Source organism: Pipra filicauda, unplaced genomic scaffold, assembly GCF_003945595.2.
Source record: "Pipra filicauda isolate LSUMZ 115617 unplaced genomic scaffold, ASM394559v2 scaffold350_size761097_pilon, whole genome shotgun sequence".
In the NCBI taxonomy this organism is placed as follows: Eukaryota; Metazoa; Chordata; class Aves; order Passeriformes; family Pipridae; genus Pipra; species Pipra filicauda.
The window spans coordinates 115,546-131,429 of record NW_024104477.1 but is presented as its reverse complement, the minus strand read 5'-3'; the positions used below and the strand labels follow the sequence as shown (position 1 = coordinate 131,429).

Sequence of the window (15,884 nt, the reverse complement as noted above, 5' to 3'; positions counted from 1 at the left end):
CTGGCCTCTCAAGTACAGTTAAACAAAATTAATACAAATTCAAAGACAGATATATGTTCAAATGATGTGCAAAAACAACAGACAAGTTTGGTGAGAACAAATTGTTCAAGAACCATGTACTTTAACAAGCACTGTATGCTTACTTGTAATACAGCATAGTATAATCCAGTATTTCAAATGTGAAAATATTATTCTTGATGTTTTTAATGACATTCTTATTAGCTGCAAATTCACATTTTCTTGGGGGAAGGGAGGAAAAAAGAAAGCAAACAATAGTTTTATTATAACTCTCAGTATTATTCTGAGCCTGACCTCCAGAGCTAACACTCTCCTGTTCTATGACATGCCACTTGTAGCTGTCCATGTGTTACTTTGCCTTCACCACAACTTTAATTGCAGTGTCTTTGACTTCACCGGTACAAATAAAGGCAGAGTCCAGGACATATCAATTAACAATTTTGCTTTTCAGTTTCAGTTTGACAGAATGGATTGTGATGGAAGGGACCTTACAGATCATCTAGTTCCAACATCCCTACCATGGGCAGAGAAAAATTCCATTAGATTAGGTTGCTCAGAGCCCCATCCAACATGACCTTGAATGCTTCCAAGGATGGGAAATCCACAACATCTCTGAGCAAGCTGTTCCAGTGCATCACCACCCTCACAGTAAAGAATTTCTTCCTAATATCTAATTTCAATCTACCCTCTTTCAGTTTAAGGCCACTTCCCCTTGTCCCATCACTACATGCCACTGTAAAAAGTCCTTCTCTGGCTCTCCTGCAGGCCCTGAACAGCCCCAACTCTATGAGCCTGTCCTCATACAGGTGTTCCTGTATGATCATCGTCGTGGACATCTTCTAGAGCCAGAGGAGCAGTACTATCTCTTTCAGATGCTTTCTTATATCTTCATGTTCTGCTTCCCTGAATGATCCAATCACCAGTTCCAAGACCAAAGGCACTTGGAGGCCAACTTAGCTACTGGCTCAGGCCAATACAAGGTCCAACATTTAGATTCTCCATTATTCATTGATATTCAGAAGCCCAAGTAAAGCACATGATCTTCTCACTGCATAGAAATTTTAGATACTATTATCAAGAGTCACGAAACATAATGGTAAATGACTTACTTCTTAAGTGACCACCAGCACTTACGAAAGTCATAGCCCTTAAACAAACAAACAAATAAAAAACCCAAACACACACATTTGCAGGATAACTCTTTCCTTTTCAGATACATCTCTTCTCAAGATTGACATCCAGGAACTCTGTTCTGTGTCTATGTCAAATAAATAACTCTTTTCACAAAAAGTTGGAGGAACCATGACATAGCCTATCCTGCTGATACTGATATTCTGTATATACACGTATAGATTTTTTTCTGAAAATTTAAACTCTTCTTCTACTTTTCTGGCTTTAAACCAATTTTTCAGAAGGTTGCTCTAAACCATGGATTAAAGGAGAACCTGGACTCAAACACTTCTTGGTTCTTCTGTTGAAGGCATTGCCTATGCAAACATGGTAGAGATATTCAACAGCCCTGCACAGCAGGCCAGCGGGAGAGGCATATCTCCCATCTTGAGTCAGTCCGGCTTTTTACTTTTCCAGGCTGTAAGTCCACAGACTTGCGCAAGGCAATCGTCTAAGTGTAAAGCAGAATGGGCAGCTCTCATAGCCCCTGAAAGTTTCCCCAAGACGCTTATAGAAAGGCCAGCTGGTGATCTTAAACGTCACAAGTTCAACAAACTCTACACTTCAGGAAACTACTTCACCAAAATGGATGTTTTTCTGCTCCTAATGCTGACCATCTCAGAAAGGAAATTGTTAGTAGTCCTATTTTACCAGTTTTATAACAAACAGCTTGGTTTGGCAACCTTCAGCCTTCCAACAAGCTTTAAAAATATCTCTGCCATGTTTTCTCTCCAATAATAACTCTTTATTTTTATAAATGGGGTTTGTTTGCTGTCCAGAATCTTTTAAATCACAGTCATAATTTTAAAAAATGGTTGAGCTAAGGAAATAAGATTCACAGAATGAAACTAGTCTCATTTTAAAATTAAGTAACCATAGTGAGAATTCCCTTTCTTAATGTAGTAGAAGTCTCTGTCCCACAGTGGGGGACTAAAATAATCATAGATACTTATATCATTTCTCAAGAAGCCTTAATAACTCCTTTTTTTGCAACAGCTCTTTGAAAATCATGCAGCATAGAAGAGAATAATAATGAACCTTTTACTCCATATTTGTTTCTAACCTTCAGGTATAGAGGCTTGGTGCTGTATTCAGTTGTCAGCTAGATTCATAAAGCTGTGCTAATGCATGGTCTCACAGTGCTAAGAATATGACCCTGAGCTTTTCCACTACCCATTTTTCTGAATAACCTCTAATCTCCCTTTCCATATCTGGCTGCCAGCCTTTATATTGAATTTCTATTTCAGTTTGGGGCCATCTCCCTCTTAATTCCAGACACTTTGAGACCCAAAATCTTCAGCTATTCTGGGGGAAAACAAATCCATGTTTTTGCTACGGTCCGAGTGGGAGGGGCGAAGAAACGCGGTACTGCACAAAGAGGTCCGATGACGTCTGAGGTTGCAATGCAATGCTTTATTCAATGTGTGCGGGGGTTTTATGAGTTCTGGCGTGGAATGCACCAGAAAATGGGGTGGAGCATGAGACAGACAACCAGAGAAACGAATAGGAATAGGGACTCAGGTGAAGAGGGAGGAACGGGGGAGGAACTGGGGAAGGAAAGGGCGAATGGTAGCTCTCTCCTCTCTGCAGCTTCTTCAGCCAATCAGAGGGGGAAGCAGGGAACAGGCACCAGGCATGCCTGGGCAAGCCCTGGTATTACAACCATAGGGAAATCATACAATGTATATATTTGTAAACACATAAGAACTGTAAAGTCCATATAATAAAGTCCTTTCGATTGCTGTATACTTTTTTCCATTCCTGAAACCGTTCCCATTCTGATTCTTGGTCTTCCACAGGTTTTCTTCTCGGTTACCATGCAATTGCACCTGTCTGCCCCTAGTAAGTACTTCAAGCCTGACCATAACACCTCTTCTCATTAGTCTACTTAAGTTGAAGATGAATGTCTGAAAATGAAGTTTTAACGATTTGTGAAGGTATAAATTCATGTAAGACCAAGCTTCTCAGCTGACTGAATTATTTTCAACCACTCACATCCTATGCTACAGTCTAACACAATTAAAAGTCCAAAAGCAATTAAAGTCAAGAGAGAACTTCATAAATGATGCACCATAGCAGGCAGAAAAGATCCACATGTTCTCTCTGAGTGGTAAAGAGTTTTCAACATTGCTGTAAGACAGACCAAGTAGAAGCTTTCATAAAATTAATCAGCATTTAACATGATGGAACCATTTTGATAAATCTGTATTCTAAAATAGTAGATCCACATAAGAGTAAAATTCATGCCTCTAGTTTTAAACCAAAAAGCTAATCAGCTCACTTTAAACCTACAAAAAGGTTTAGAAGAAATGTTAAGCCTGCATTCTAATTTGGTACAGTTTTCCTTATGCTTTATATGAATTTCCAATAATACTGCCTATAGTTAAGATTGTAACAACCATTCATAAATTATGAAGTATCTAATATAAAAAGTATATGTACTAGAAGTCTAATATCCTTTCCGTTCCCTGGTCATAATGTTGCTTTCATTGCATCACAATTTCCTAGATTTATTTTTCTTTTTAATAAGGAACATGTCACTTCCTCTGTGGCTTAGCTACTGGAACAAAGAGAAAGAACAATTCTGCTATTTATGGACCTCTTTACACAAACAATATGAAGTGTATGATGCTTAACTTTTCATGTTGACTATGAATAGCACATTCTGTGAATAAAACAAGGACTGAAATTTCGGAGGAGCTGCTAATATCAGTAAGATCATAGAAAAGCATTGATTTACAACCTGAGAAAGTAGAGGACAAAATGCAGATTGTTTCCAGAATGATTCCCTGTGTATGGCCAAAGAGGAAAGTAACAGTACAGGAGAAAGTAGCCCACACTCCAGATATGGGGTAAATGCTAAACTATAATTCCTAATTAATCAAACATAAATCTGTGAGAAACTGAAGAATTGCTACATAATTAAGGATTTTGTCTGAGAAGGTAACTGGTATTTTAACTTGTTTTCTTTGAAAACCAATTTAAGCAAGAAAAATCAAAACAGTTTGCACATCTTCTCAAAGATAAAAAAAAGCTATAAGTAGCTTCTTTTGCTTTGTGATTATTGCCTCTCTACTGCATAAAAAGTGAAATGAAGTCTTTTTAATTACTTATTTCATATACATCAGATGCAAAAGATCATTAGGCACCCCTAAATGATGGGGAAGCCTAAGCCACATTAGAAAGCTCATGCATATGACATATTTGTTATTCCCTTGATGTTATTTTCCACAGCATGACTAATCCAAGAGTTACCTAAGTTTGCACTTACAGTGTTTCCATTTTCCATCTACGAATGCAACCAGCCTGTATGGTAAATTACACATCAATTGTTCAGGACACATGCCTAGAAGAGGGCACAAAAAGATGTTAATTACCCTTTGCTCTAATTTGTACTTATACCATCTAACAGTGTTTTGCTGCATTGCATAGAATATAACATTTTTAATTTACTCATTCAGTTACAGCAACTCATCTAGTAACATCAAGCACGTGCAGGAGAATGAATGTCTTAATATTTCATGAAAACATGGTTAATTAGTAATTTATTGCTTTGACACTGTTTTTTTTTTTGTTTGGTAGGTTTGGGATTTGGTTTTGTTTTGTTGGGTTTTTTTGGTTTTTTTTTTGTTTTGTTTTGTTTTGTTTTGTTTTTGTTTTTTTTTTGTGGGTGGTTTTTTTTGTTTCATCTCTGTGCAGGCTGTGAACAATGCTTCCTGGGAACTATGCTCACTGCCACATGGCACAGGCAGAGCAATACTGGATACTGTGATGGTTTTACTGGTACATAAAGTAGCTAGACAAATTCTGAAGTGACTGTCCTCTAATCATATGTAGCAATATACATGGACTACAACATTTCAGCACCTTAAGGAGTATGAGCTACATAAAGCTGGCACTTTTACGTAAAACTGACTACATTCTCATTCACTAAACCGTTCCCTGACACTTGCATGTCAAAGAATAAGCCAAGAGAGCCCCAAACTATGGTTACAGAACTCACTTGCCATCCCGACTCTAGTAGAAATTACTGACTGTGCATGTCAATGATGCTGGGCAGAAATTAAAACCTTTTCCTGAGCTCTGTGAACACAGCTCTATCACTTCACAAAATATTAAGTGTGTGAAATTGTTTCAGCAAAGAGCAGCTAAGAGCTGCAGTGAGGTCCATAAACCAGGAATACCCAGGAGTGTTCTAAGACTCTGTTACTGTGCAGTATCACAGTTCTTTACACAGACTGCTGAATTCACTCAAGAATATGCTGCCTCTCTGAAACAGTTGACTTAGTAGTCCTCTGGCTTTCTTTGTAAGATGTCTTCACTTGCTTATTCAGGCACTGTGTAAATATGAGATCTCTGTTAAAGCCATCATAAACAACACTTTAAGCCTGATCCCATTAATGAACTCTGCATTCATATAAAGGATTTATCAGGAAAAATAAAAAAAGATTGCTCTAATGGTGCTACAATCTGGCACTAAGAAATGCTAGAGAAGTTTTTTCCCCCGAAGTTAAACCCTTAAAAAACTCCAGGCTACAATAAGGGTCATTTTTGTGTTTATGCATGTGGGTATATTTGTATGCAAGGGTAGTAGTAGGAAATACTTTCAAGCACTGAAATATACATATCTAGCATGCATAAATTAATGTTATAGAGCTCTTGTGTACATGCCAGGAATGGTACAAGCAGGAAAGATGACAGTAACATGTTTTATTTGATTAGTATTGGCATAAAAACATCACATTACCATTTGTTTCCTTTATGAAACTCAAGACTTAAATGGAAACCTTCTGTCTAACATAATATATTTACACACATGGAAAGTAAATGTGCAAGTTAGCACTAAAATAATAGTTACAATAAAAATCATAAGAAAATACCTTTTACTTTGAAATGTCATTTGTGGTAAGAATATTTGCAGAGAAAATATAAAAAAAAAAAACCAAGAAAATATACTGTCTGATGAAAAGCATGATTTTAATCTCATCTGTTTATGCAAGATGCTTAAGTTATACTTGAAAAAGCAATATAATAAAAACATTATTCTAGTCTATGTATACCATTATGACATTCAGATGTCTACCCATTAGATGATTTTAAGCACAACTAATATTTCATAAACAATTTTTATTTAATCCAATAGAGAATACTAAATGCAACATAAATACATATGTTTACAAGAATCAATCGGTATTTCCTATTTGATTTATACTACAGAGTTTGGGGTTTGTCATTCATATTTCACAGGGGAAATTATTGTTTCCTTGTGCCCTAAAGAATATATCCTTCAGGAATTATAACGTATTCTAGTAAAAATGAAAACTTTAGGGGGAAACTTTAGGACAAGAGGGCACAGTCTTAAACTGTGCCAGGAGAGGTTTAGGTTCAATATTAGGAAGAAATTTTTTACAGAGAGAGTAATCAGACTTTGGAATGGGCTGCCCAGGGAGAGGGAGGATTCACCATCCCTGGAGGTTTTTAAGATGAGACTCGATGTGGCACTTAGTGCCATGGTCTAGTAACCACGGTGGTGTTGGATCAAGGGTTGAACTTGATGATCTCAGAGGTCTTTTCCAATCTGGTTGATTCTATGATTCTATGAAATATGACCAAGTTCCAACAACCAAAATAAAAATTACTTCAAATCAGTTTACACTCTTTTTCTTCTTCCCCTCTCCTGTTTCAGAAAGCTGATAACCAGATTTGTGAAACAGGCTTTTCCTCCAAGTACCTTCTGAAAAACTACCTTAATAGCATGTTAATATTCAGAGCTCTGACATTCAGTATTCCTTCCTTTATAACCCTGCTTCCTTTTCAAAAGCAAGACATAGGCCTTTGCCATCCTATAGAACTCCTTGAAGCCACAATAACCTCCCTTCACTCACATGCCATCACTTTACATGTCCATTGAAGTTTGTTTACTGACACTTCTCTCCTATGCACTAGGCATCCTGTTGACCTGGCTACTCACCTTTCCAAAGACTGCAAAAACTCACCCACCAGACTAACAAAAAGCTGACATCCAATACATTCACTGTACTTCAGATAATTCTGTTTGTCTTGCATGTAGTATTTTTTTCATACAAGTTTGTAGTTATCAGGAGAGCTAAAGAAGTTCAGTGGAAAATTCCTTTTCTTCTTTGACATATGAAAGAAGAAATATTAATTCTTAATTCTTTAAAAACAGGTAGACTATATACTAAAAAAAGTGGGATTTTAGCCACATATTTTATACTTCTATATTATTGTTAATGAGAATTAGCATGGAAAAAAGACAGGCTTGTGTTTTTAGCCAATTAATGTCTGACAGATATCACAGTAGGAATTGAATCTGTGCCCCTAAATTGTAGCAAAGAAAGTCCTTTTGACATCAACATCCTTGAAATAGGCCTCAAAGCAAAGTTAATTTTTAAGCATTGTTGAATCAGGTGTTGATACATAACACAGAGCATGCCAGACATTGGTGTTTTTTTTATTTTAATCAAGTTAGTGTCCTGACAAAATGTCTAGTTAGTAAATGAGGTTTGTGGTTTAGAAATTCTAATTAAAAAAGAATACTTCTGGTTACACAGTGTATTTTAAATGCCTTTCAGTTGTGCTTGCTAATACATACAGGACCCAGTACCAACAAATTCTTTCTACAGGTTAGACAATTCATTTTCCCTGTAAAAGCTGAGAAATGACAGGAAACATAGTATTGACCTATATTATTCAGCGAAATAAGGTACCCTAAATGTAATGCTACATAAGATACTTTTATATACAGGATTATTCTAAAATAGTGTCCTCAGCTAAGGTATGAACAAGAGGGGTGGGGAGGGAAGAGAAGGGTGAGAATATCAAAACCTCAAGCATTTCCATTTCAGGAGAGTAATTCATTTAGAGGATACTATAAACAGTTCAAAATTCATCACACACAGGCCTCACATACTAGGAAAAAACACTATTCAAAACTATTCAAAATATCAGGCTCAGATACAAATTCTGATTTGTAAGTTTTATCTCAATGATAGTTAATGGAATTATTTTCTCTGGGATCAGAGACAGTATTTGCATTAAAAACTCCATATTTTCTATTTTCTAATTATAAAAATAGTCAGACCAAGTCCCTTCAGGTTAATCTCCCTCAGAATTTAATTTTTCTCGTTGAACAAAACTCAGATGGCCCGAATGATAATTTTTTAGTTAACCTCTCAATTGTTTTTACCCTTATATATTAGAGCAGAACCAAAACAAGATAAAGCTTTACATATGCCCTGAAAAGGTTTCCAAGAAGTATAGGCATAACAAACTTCTGCTAGCTCAGCTAGCCCATTTTTCCACTTTCTCCAGCATCTCCCTTCCTTTTAGAGTTAATCAAACCCTAAACCCTTCAGCTAGAATACTATTGCTGTAAAACAGTAATCCTAAAACATTGAACATTTATGATAGAACTACTTGTATGTCACAACATCGTACCTGAAAAATGCAATTTTCAAGAGCTCTCAGTTTGTCTTCACAACTTACAGAAATAATTTCCACCCACTTGTATTCCTAACCACAGTTTGAAGAGCTACACAACCTATCCACAGCTCAGATCTACTATTATGTTGGAGCATCACAAAGTGTCATTTTATACCAGGAGTTGAAGTCATGTGTTTACACTTAAATGTTTAATTAGAAGCCCCATCCCTGTCAGGAAAGGGTGTTGGCTTGAGAGAGAGGTATACAGTGATTGAGTGAAGTCTGGAAGCAAACATTTTGTTACTTTGAATGCATAAGGCCTTTTAGAGCAGTTTTTTGTTTTTAAAAACATAAAGGAGTGTACTAGATGGGGAAAGTCATTGTCACAGCTCTACAGATTTATAGCCATCTCAGTTTATTGTGCTGTAAAAAAAAACACTGCAGAAATGGTCAAGGTTTATTTTAATTGAGCATCCCTTCTCAGTGAGATATACATGACAAAAATATCATCCTTACTCTTCATTCTGCTGGTCTCTCAAGGGAGAAGTCATTCTTAGAAAGAGTTCAGAATTATTTCTTTAGCAGCTTATGCTCAAGGTATAGTCATAAGACTTGATGAGTACATTTAAAACAAAACTATGGAAGTTGTAATTGCTAAATCATTGCAGATATAATCTCCTATAATATGTGGCTGTCAATACTCTATGTCACTTCCTGACTTAGAAGCTAGCAGTGTTTTGTTATGGCCTTTATACTGACCTGCACTTGGGAGGAATCAACCACTTCTTTTTCCAGAAGCTAAGGAATATATAGATACTGAGTAAAACAGATTAAACTCTCATGCAGAATTTCCTCACTATCCATTTAGTCAAAATGCCTTTGTGGGACACCTAGCAAATTTGGAACTGAATATCCTTGAAAGTCAACTGGATGCTTTGACTGTAGTATTATTTCTCTGCAATACCAGGTTACAGATACAAGAAACAATGACAGAAACATAATTCAGAATAAAACAAAGCAACAACAGAAGAATGTGGAAAAAACTGAAGTCATTGTTCAGTACACTTTGCTAGAAAAAAAAATCATATAATCAAATATACTTTCTAAATGCTTATGGAGAAGACAAACTCCCTGGGGCAGAACAAGCAAGAAGGGTGAAAGCTTAGTCAGGAATATGTGTTGCATCTTATAGACACAGAATAGTCAAAAAGGCTACAAAATCAACTTCTGCAAATTCCATATGCTTTCAATTGCTAAACAAAATAAAAGCATCTAAGAATGTATGCTGGTAAGTTTCATGAAGGCTACAGATAAAATATTTTGCTAATTGGTGGCTATAATTTCTCCTGCTGATCATCTATGAAAATAGTGAAAAGAAAAATGATAGAATATGTATGCAAACTGATGTGTACCTGACTACTGAAACAATTAAATTCACAAATAATCCCCCTTTCTTTTTAGGTAGGGACACTTCTGAAAAGCTCTGCCTCCTAGATGGATGACACTCACTTTTGAAAACAATGAGCAAACGAATTACACATTTAGTTTATCAGAGGCCTGACTGAAGCAAATCTCTGTATCACCTGGGCTGTCCTCAACACTGGGCACTAGAAAGTTCAAGAATGTGATAACAAAATCCGAGTAAAGTAGTTCTTGCAAAGCAAGCAGGGAAGAAGCCCACTGTTGTTGAAGTTTCCATTGCCATTTTCAGTATTTGAATATTTTGTGTTCAAATGTCTGCCTCCAATGCTTTTGAAATGGCAAGCTTCACTTCCATTAAACCCTTAAAAAATAGAGTATTAATATTTTCACTAAATTACATTAACCAAAAGTGCAGTGAATGCAGACATCAAAACACTAAAAGAAAATATTATAAGAAAGATTTTTACTTGTAATTTTCAACTTGTTTCCATAAAGATGTTTTTCAGACTGTATTGCACATAGTAGTAAACATCTATATATTTCCCCTAAGTCTATTCCTTCCTTGCCAATTCCATTAAACTGTGCAAGGAAACATGCAATATAAGCAAGTTGTATTAAGTTTCATCTTGCCAGGCAAAACCCTTGCTCACAGGTATAGATGTGTAGGTTGAAAGTAAGAAACAGGATTGTCTCAGCACTACTTCTTATCTCATGCAGCCAGAGCTACAGTTAAGATGATTTTTGAAGTATTTTTTTCTCAAAAAAAAAAGAAAATAGAGTCTGAAATGAACTTTGTGGATTACTGTAGGTTTGATTTTTTTTTTCTCTTTCCTGAGCTGTTCTGTGAAATGCAGCAGCAGAACATTCCTCATGATTTGCATATCATGATAAGCCACACAAGGGGTTTTCTTTAAATAGTTCTTTATTTGAGGGGACAAAACAGAGACTGGGTAATGCTTGAGCACCTGCTTCTTCTGTTACAGTCAATAACTGCAGGTGTCAGTGTGGTATTAGCAGCAGCAGCTGCTGGTTTCTCTATAAGAAGCCACAAATGAGGCAAAGCAGAACAGGCCAAAGACAAAATCTGACCAAAGTTTTATTTCTACCTTTACATGCCTATAGTAATTCTCAAAAAGACATGTAAAAACTAGGAACATTAGCAGTCTGATTAGCAAGAGTGTAGCCCTGCCAGTCAAGGTAGGTGGTTCTTCCCCTCTGTTCAACACTTGCAAGGATACAGAGGAGATGGAGACATCCTTCTTGATAACAATGGTGGCAGGATAAGGGGAAACGGTCACAGGTTGAAACACATATTAGGTTTCCCAGAGAGTTTATGGAATCCCCATCTTTGGAGATACCCAAAACTAGACAACAGGGCCTGAGAAGCATGATCTGACAAGATGTATGTTGGACTAGATGACTTCCAGAGGCTCCTTCCAACCTAAACTATGATTCTGTGCAAAAAGCATGAGGACACATCAATGGGAACAGTGAAGCAAATCTTTGCCTAGTAAAGGGAAATCCAAGAGGAAGCAAAGACTGTTGATTTGGAACATATAGACATATTATCAAAGATTATGCTGGGCAAGACAACATAATGTGAAACTAAGAGGAGGAATGACAGTTACCACCAAAACAGGAATGGTATTAAACTGTTCAAAGAGTATTTATTGAATAGAAGCATATATAACACTGTTTTAGAGGCCAATATGGACAAAATAAAGTAGCCAATGACAGTGGAAAAACATTGTTCAAAACTATCAGCTCTCAGAACCTACTTTTGCACTTCTACAGTGTTGTTGAAATAAGAAGGTATTTTGTTCATAACTATCCCATGACCAAGGGATGCTGCAAGTTTGATATTTCACTGTTATAAATTTATTTTACATTTGTTAGCATCTTTCCTTTAATTTTTTTTTCCATACAATGATTTTCCATACAATGATTTGCATTTTTCAATTTGGGGCCAAAATAAGACATTTTAAATAAAATGTCTTGTGACATAGGAATATGTATTTCACTTTTATTTTATTTTCTTTTTTTTTGCTCTATTTTCTTGCCTATGATGATGATGATGATGATGATGATGATGTACCTCTTCATCACTTATTCAGCTTCTTCATATAAAAATAGTAACTTCATTCAAACAAAAATTTTTAAAGGGAAAAGAAAATCAAAGATGAAGGAAATAATGAACCACGATTAAAAAAAATACAGATTTCTGGAAAAGTTTTCATCTTCATATAATTGGGATTTCAAAAGTTCTAATTTTTAATATTTTGATAAACCATTTCTAATTCAACTTCCTAAGAGAGAAGCTTTTACTGTGATGTTGTGAGTTTGTCTGTTCACCCCTCCTGCGCAGTATGTTTTGAATCTATCAGCAAATTTCAGCCATATTTGAAGAAAAGCACTTAGCACAACAATTCTCCACAGCACACGGCTCCACGGTCATATGAAGCTCTAGAGCCTTGACTTCTGAGAAGCTAAGATGCAATGTATTCTGCTGAGTGGTAGGCAAAGGGAGGGAGTGAGTTGGCCTGTCAGCACACTGACATAAAGTAGTGAAGACCCACTTGTTGTCTGCCAGCAACAGCATCTGAATACCCGGGGAACAAGGTCCTGGGCTAGCCCTTAGGTCAGGAGTGAAATTTTGCTTCCTCAGCTGCCAGTTATGAGCCTAAGTACCCAAAATATATGCAAGTTGAACAGCTGCAGGTTAGCTCTTTTGTACAAAGAGAAATGATTATTAGGAAGCTGTCTCCAAACTCTGAGAAGAAAAATTGACAAAAATAGTCCATTTATAACCACAATGTCTGCTGTCTATACATAACATAATATTCAGTCTTATAATTCCTTATATACCTTAAATCTTCTCATTCCATGGACACATCAAACTGCAATTATAACTATGCTGCAGAACTGCAAATGTACTTTTAACAGTGTTATCAGAAAATTTAAATCTGCCTGGAATTCAGTTAGACCATAACTACTTCTGCAAATTTTATTACCAAGATGTGTAAGATTATGCAATCAAGCCAATTATAATTACATTGAAGAATAATAGTGCACAGCAACTTCAATGCCAAAAGCATTTTGAAAGCATCCATAACAAATTTCTAGACATAATAATCCAACTGATTTCCTGTCTTTGAAATAGAATTTTCTCCTTTTCTGAAGGTGAAAAACCTATTTCCATTTCCAAGGTTCAAAACTCAGTTAGACTGCATTTTTAATGTAATTTGTTTTCTTAGTATAATTAAAGCAATAACTATCTTTCAATAAATGCATTAACAATGCCAAATGTGAGATTTATTAACATCTTAATCTCCAATTATATTCTCCCAGCCACAATTTTTCTCCTTCTAAGGTATCTCTGAGGAGAACATATTCAATTTCATTTTAAAGTGCCCTGAGGGAAGGCATAAGTACTGGGGATCCTATTGACAAAAGCAGAACATTTCTGTACAGCTGGTTATTTTGAGATCCTGTTTATTAAATGACTCCAGTCCTACCACATTAATTCCATGTTAATTATAGTCTTCTTTTGTCCTCCACTCCACCCCCATCTTTCTGAGTTCAGGTCATCATCAGCCAATCATTTGCCCACATGAAAAGATCTCCATATAGAGGATTGGGGAAAAAAAATTCAATGACAATGACTTTATTCTTTTATGGAATATTAGTGAAAATAAAAAATATTTCTCCAGCAATTTCCAAAGCCTGTGCTGACTTTAAAATGACCAAATATATTTAGAACAAAAGTGCCATGAGTGAAACTCCAAAGTGCCTTTGAATATCTGCCCAGCTTCCTAGCTCGGCACTTCTGTGCTGTTCTGAATGATTCAAAATACTACAAAGACCTGAGAATGCTAAGAAACTCCTTTTCAATTGTGAATATTTCTGATAATTTTAAAATTTTGGAATAGAGACAGTACCTTTTAATCTTAAGGTTACTTGCAGTATGTGAATGTTTTCATTTACTTAATACAGAAATCCAATTTCCATGATAGGGAGTTTTCTTTTGAGCCATCGACTGTTTTGGTAGTCTGTATACTTCCACATTTACTTTGTTATTTGTAGATCAAGCAAAGATCTCTTTTTTCTCTCCCTCCCACGTACGTGCCATACAACTATAGCTGATCACTGTTATCACCTCTGTTTTGGTGAGATACAGTGACTGCAATCATCCGTGAGGTTCTTTCTGTGTTAGTTGCTGTGCAACTATGGAGAAATAAGCACTGGAAGTGGTCAGACTCAGAATAACTCTTATAGCGTAATCTATTACTGAATTTTTACCTTCTTCTGAAAGTCAGGAGAGGTACTGAATCAAAGTAATAAAATTTTCGCTTTGCCTTGCTTTTACATTTATATGACACACTACTACATTTCCACAAAATTGTATAGTATCTGTGTAATGCTGTTGATCATAGGAGCCTCTTCTACAGGACAAACCTCCAATGTGCTGGTTCTCCTGATGTATCCCATGGGTAACAATGGGCAGACCATAGTGAATTGTAGAAGCGATTTTGCAAGAAATATTACCATTAGAAAACAATGGGGTATTCTCTGTGATACCATGAGGTATCATGGGAGCTCTTTTAGCACAAGCTAATCTCAGAATAACAAAAAAATCCAGTTTCTTAGTAAGTTATAGAGCTATTTTTTTAACTTAGTTCCACACAAAATCTTATTACTTCCATTTCTAACAGCATAAAAATAACAAATTTATTATTTTTCTTACAGAAAAATATATTTCCAAGCTCTTAATCATTTGTTGAAAAAATCTTTTGAAGGCAACAAGGCTTATGGGTAAATGTATGCTCTGGGACTGTACTTTGTTTTAATAAATAAAATGAGGAGGACTTCTCTGTACAAGTTTCAAAGACACTAAATGCAGGCAGCAACATTCACTTCAAATTACTATGTTATTCAAAGCTATTTAGGGACTTCAACCTGAGTGCATTCACACACTAAGCACATTACAGTTGCAAGATTTTCTGCAGTATTTATAATTCTACCTGGGGCTTTCCTCATTGTGTATATTAAAGCTAAATGTTTCTCTTAACTTGCAACACACTTTTGAGTACTGTAGAGTTGGGCATTGTCATCAGTATTTTACTTTTTAATTCAACTGCATGATTTTACTGAGTTTCTTAGTCTGTACCCTTCACTTTACCTCTGAAAACAAAAGGTATAAATGGGATTTTAGGAAGGAATTAAAGTATTTAGTCTTCCAGACAGCGCTAAAGGTAATTTATCACCTTTACTCATGTGAAACTCAAACATCTATAAATCTCTCACCCTGCCCCAAAGCATTAATAGTGACAGGAGGCAAAATTAAAACCCAACCAAACTACCACAGAACATTTGATATTAAACTATATGTGATGTAATGTCAAATATCTCATGTTATGCCCATCAGCAACTATCTTAACTAAACTGGCACTAAAATCCTAAGACTTTTCCACATAGAATCTGGCACACCAGTGAGTGCCAGGACTACAGAACCTATTTTCTTCAAAGTCCTATACACATTGAAATACTGTTGATAGGTATCTTTTATCTTTTCTGGACAAAATAGGAAATTTTTGCTATCTAGATAGCAGAATTGATAAAAAAATTCATGTTGTTGCCTACTCGTTTGGCAGTTCTTATCTTGCATCTTGCATGCCTGTTATCTTCTCCAATTTTTCTATTTTGTTTGAAATTCCTTTTAGGAGCTACCATGCAATTATTCTTGCACGAACTATACTGCACCACAGTTTTTGTGAATATAAAAGCTACACTGAAATTAATTTTGTACATTCTGTGGTGGGTATTCAGCACAA

The 15,884-nt window shown here is 35.8% G+C and overlaps 1 long non-coding RNA gene across 1 annotated transcript in view; it reads right to left on the bottom strand.

Annotated features, from left to right (window-relative positions):
* LOC120323831 overlaps positions 1-15,884 on the bottom strand; it is a 118,848-nt gene that overhangs the window by 35,571 nt on the left and 67,393 nt on the right. The window contains exon 3 of the long non-coding RNA XR_005564707.1: positions 4,460-4,534. This is a non-coding gene — a long non-coding RNA (uncharacterized LOC120323831). The remainder of the gene's footprint in view (positions 1-4,459; positions 4,535-15,884) is intronic.